Source organism: Haemaphysalis longicornis, unplaced genomic scaffold (assembly GCF_048455015.1).
Source record: "Haemaphysalis longicornis isolate Haplotype H1 unplaced genomic scaffold, Haemaphysalis longicornis Haplotype H1 scaffold_5, whole genome shotgun sequence".
NCBI lineage: Eukaryota > Metazoa > Arthropoda > Arachnida > Ixodida > Ixodidae > Haemaphysalis > Haemaphysalis longicornis.
In genome coordinates this window covers 42563040-42567879 of record NW_027526385.1, presented here as the reverse complement: position 1 = coordinate 42567879, position 4840 = coordinate 42563040, and the positions used below count along the sequence as shown (strand labels likewise).

Below are 4840 nucleotides of genomic sequence, written 5' to 3'. Positions count from 1 at the left end.
GGGTTACTCAGTTATCGGTTACTTTGCCGCTTTCAGCATGTATACCTTTATATAAGTTACATCTACCGCCGTCCAAGGTCACACGTGCACCTGGAAGGTGTCATGTTGCGCGCCAGGCGCGCTTTCGCCGGCGCCGCTGCGGCGACGCCCCAAAGGCGCCTTTCCCGCGTGGTAAACAAATATCGCGTTAGTGGAAGACGATATGTGCGACCATGCTGTCCATTGCGCCGTCTAAACTTTTGCGTCGGGTGTCTTTTGTCCGTCCCTTGAACAAACTGCCGGCTACACTGCTGCGGCTAAAAGAGAGGTTACTTTTATAATTCCTAAAATTGCGGTACTAAAAAGCTGGAAAATGTTGTCTTAATATATATGCATTGCATTACCTGTTCGATAATCGTTACCAAGGTTGTCACCCAAAAATCTTTGTGAGTATTGGCAACGCTTAAGTCTTATAAACAGGCATAACTAAATTTAATGTTCGCATCAGCTTTGTGCCGTTTAAGAAACCAGAATCAAACATGCATGATAGGTCTCTTAATAAATTGCGGGTATGAATTTTACCCTTAGTTAAACAACATTAGGCTTTAGTGAAACCAACCTTTAGTGGAAACATTCACTTGATAGCATACTTCAAAAGGACGCCAAAGTTATAACATAGCCTTAAGCCCAAAATTCTTGTCTGACAACTTAGGCCATGATTATCAAAAGAGAATTGCAGTACATGCACACATATTTGCGCATTTAACAGGAGCACATTTTAAAAAGTTTGGCATCAGTAGTTTTGAACATTCACATTTATTATTATGAAACACCTGTGGGCTATTTATTAAAAAGCAAAGCTGCGAACCACCGTAATGTAATTATCGTTCCTTAATGAATATTAGACGAGTGCGGATTCCTGGGCGAACTGGTGTTTCCTATATTGCTTTAGACTTCCAGGTAAAACTCGGTTTATTCATATATCCTTATTTAACCTATTTAATAAATGTTACGTGAACAGCTTCACAAACATGGCCAAATATACAGATTCTTTACCTCAATATTTGATGTATGCAAAGTATTTCAAATTGTTTGGTACTGCAATTGAACAATTTCAGACGAATTCGAGTTTGAGCTACATATATAAGATGGTTCTCAGAGGTGCACTTTCCCAGTACAGCGTTATTGTCATGGTTCCCCACAGAAAAAACACAGAATGTGGGAAAGTAGAAAGAACATTTATTACAAATTCACTGTTTATACAAAGCAGTGTTTATGGCTATGTTCCCTGCATTCTCTGTTTCACTGAGAGTCTAATATTACACTGGAATTCACTTGTCTTTACGAATCCATCTTTACACTTCCCTCTTAGGTACCTCTTTACAGTTCCACCTGAGTTGTGATTCCCACGCCAAGTTATGGTTTTTTATGCAGCACTAACAACTTTCTAGGCCAATTGCAATCTGTCTTTTGGACAAACTTTAAATGGGATCTATAATTTCCTGCATGAAAAAAGGCGCTTGGAAACATTCAGAGATAAGCTTCGCAATTTACGTAGTACACAAGCAGGCACAAAATCAGGGCACGCTGAAGATTTCCCCAAGGTCATCTGAATGACTTGTTCCCTGCTGCCGCAGATGGAGGTATATATGTGAGGGGCCGTCACTTGGATTTCCCCACCTTGAAGAGCCATCTACAGAAAATTTCAGAAAAAGAACAAAATCCAGTCTACCATAAGCCCCTCAACCAAATCACAGGCATGTGAAGTACGAAAACTATATTGCACGAAAATGAAGACGGAGACCAGAGAATGAAATGAAAGGCCACACCAGAGAAGGAGTGATTTAGGGCCTTTCAAATAATTTCACATCATTTCAGTAATCGTTACACACAGTAATTTGGCCTCATTGTTCACAACAACGCAAAGCCACTATACGCCTCGAGCGCGGCCTGTAGGGGCGCCACTGAAATCCCCCTAGCGGCCCGTTTCGAAAGCAGGCGCGGGAGTCCCCGGCTCGGTCCCCCCTGTCGCCGTTGCGCCGTTGCGTTTGGGGCTCATTCAAGACAGCGATTTACCGTTTGTCCGCGTTATAAATACCAAATAACGTGGAGCAGGCACTCTGTTTGCAAGCGTGGTGTGTTCACGAGAGTATAAACGTTTATGACGCGATCTTAGTGAGATCTATATGAGCGCCGGGCGTGTGTCACAGGCCGGCGTCCCGAAGCCAGCATTTGCATGCAGCTGATTGCAATTCCGCTGCCCTGAAATTTAGTGGCAGTGACTCCGTAAGCAGTGTTTCCTTTGATGGCCATGTTGCGGCCATACACACTATGATGTAAATCGACTTTGTGCACTTACAAAATCCAGCGGAGCACTCATGCCTGACAGCACGCAAGTTACGCCTGCCAATATCACATAGCAGATATTGATCAGTACCATGAAAAAGCCAATGCGGCACAAATTTCACAAACATTGTACCAAAGAAGTACGATGGATAATGCAAAATTACACTCCGGAGTCAGCACACCACGACAAATTTAATGCTGGGTCGTCTTGTCCCGAGGTGAGCGCTCGCAAAGATTCATCTGTTACATTTATCCTCCACGAGAAGCGCGAAGACGGGTTTGTAGAGTAATCCGCGCCGCGACCAAACTCTTCTTCGAAACATCGTCATATGACACGGGGAGACTGCAGAATCTAGCATAAACCGAAATCAGAACCTTTATCAGATACGACACTCTTCCAACGAGCCCGTGTGTACGAGATTTCGGCGCACGTTAAGGATCTCCAGGTGGTCAAAATTAATCCGGAGCCCTCCACTACGGCATGACTCATCGTCTCCGTTGCGTTAGCGCGTTAAATCCTGCAATCAATCAATCAACTCTTCCAACGACACCTCGTATCGCTTGTGAACTGCCTACCCTGTATTCTTCAAAAAATGCGTCCGCCGAGTGATCAGCCGTTCGTTGAAGGCGAAAAACAAACGAAAAGTGAACACGCAGCAATTGTGTGTGTGATTAATAAAAACGTTAAAACGGTCATTCGTTGATTTCGCTCCGCATTTGTAAACAACGATAGTTGAGCGTCCTCCTCCTTACCCCCCCCCCCCCCCCATGTCTAGCGATATATCACTGCATTTCGCATCTAGTTGGTCTGGTGGATACTACCTTGCTCAAACAAACGTCTTTAGCATTTGAGAAGCTGCACTCGGTTTTTTTTTTCATTCCCGTACGACTATTCTATCTATTCCTGACTTGCAGACCATTGATTTTCCCGTGGTTTCATTAACATATACCTTGGTTCTTACTATAAGGCATGAGCGGGCACATATCTGACACTGCACATCCTTTGAGTGTATTAACATTCTCGCGTGGCTTATATTCCCATAAAAGGCACAAGTTTTTGTCAGCTATTGGGTTATCACATCCCCGAATCATATTGTTCTACGACGTACATAGAAGCAAAGCCGCATTTGTTGTCTGCGCTGCAAAACAGTGCCAATATGAGGTCTAAACGAGGCGATAATAAATAGAATTCACTTGTGCTGACGTGTTCGAAGGTGACAGCGGTGATATGCTGCTACCGTCGCCGACGCCCGCAAGAGCGGCCACGAAGCGCGCAGAACCGCCTCCCCGCGGGTAGCTCTTGTTGGCGTTAGAGCGCTCTACCAAGACGCAGCTGTTTTTTTTAAGTGCCCTATACGTGCAGTTAGCTTACAGACGTCACCATAACAAATTGTTTAGTGCGGGAAAAGGCAAAGAGAAGCGAAAGAGAACCAAAACACTGCATGACCGCCTATCAGCCACGCAGTGCTAATCCCGCAAACGCCGCGGAGAAGCGGCAGCAGGCGGCGCAGCGATCGCGAATCTCGAGGCGTATAGTCATACCGGCCAACCTTCCCGAATTTTAATCGTGCCGTGTTCCTGTTTATCTCGCGAAATGTTTCTGCATGCTCACCCAGAACAGGCAGAAACTTTGGGCTACGAGATAAACTGACATACGTTTGCAAAAGAGAAAGCAAAAACATTTCCGCACCTTCATGTGGAATCACTACTACACGCAACAGAGCGACCGTCGCCCTAAACCCTGGAAACGTGCTTTCACGATGCTGACGCCGTCTGCGTCACATTTTTCGCTGTACTTAAACATCTGCCTCCGCCGCCCCCCCCCCCCCCCCCCCCCCCCTTGTACTGGCAGTTTCATATTGAACGAGGATCCGACGTGGAAGCCGAAACGTTTTTCACTTCAGTAAGGTGTTCTTCTACCGGTGGTTTCTTCCTCGGCTATTCGTAAAAAGGAATCGACAACTTACATTTTTTCTTCGTTGAAATGTGTTGTGGGATAGGATACATCTAGAACTTGCACCGATCTTCAAGTGGCATTCCCGGGAGGTCTGTACCTGTAATGAATCAAAGGGTTACTTGGGTTAAAATTTAATAGGCTTTAGAGCTGAGCAGTTGGTATACATTCATAATGAAAGAAGACCCCAAACTTGACAAGACGAAGAAAAGAACACAGCACAAGCCCTCACTAACAACTGGAGCTTTCTTAAAGAGCTCTTTCCGAAAAAGAGTTCTTGTTGGCTCTGCAAAAACTGAAAAACTACAAAGCTCCATGCTGGGGAAATCGTTATGTGAATTCATAAAGTTCATGTAGTAACGAACTGATAGAAAGAGTCATTAAACATGAGGCTTCCTGCGCCTTTGTCAAGCTGCTCGAGCAGCTTTTAGCCAGGAAGTCGTCCAGATGCTTCTGGGAATAAACTGAACTGAACATCATAACACTTGAAGTAAGGCCTCGCATTTTTACAAGTGAATCATACTTTTGTCTGCGTAGGCCTGGGTGCCATCTTTACAAAGA

General features: G+C 44.8%; 1 long non-coding RNA gene across 1 annotated transcript in view; it reads right to left on the bottom strand.

The window, feature by feature from the left end:
- Nucleotides 1-663: 663 nt before the first annotated feature.
- Nucleotides 664-4840, bottom strand: part of LOC144139192 (uncharacterized) — a 5954-nt gene continuing 1777 nt past the window's right edge. The window contains exons 3-4 of the long non-coding RNA XR_013316094.1: nucleotides 4293-4379; nucleotides 664-1672 (exon numbers count right to left, since the gene is read on the bottom strand). This is a non-coding gene — a long non-coding RNA (uncharacterized LOC144139192). The remainder of the gene's footprint in view (nucleotides 1673-4292; nucleotides 4380-4840) is intronic.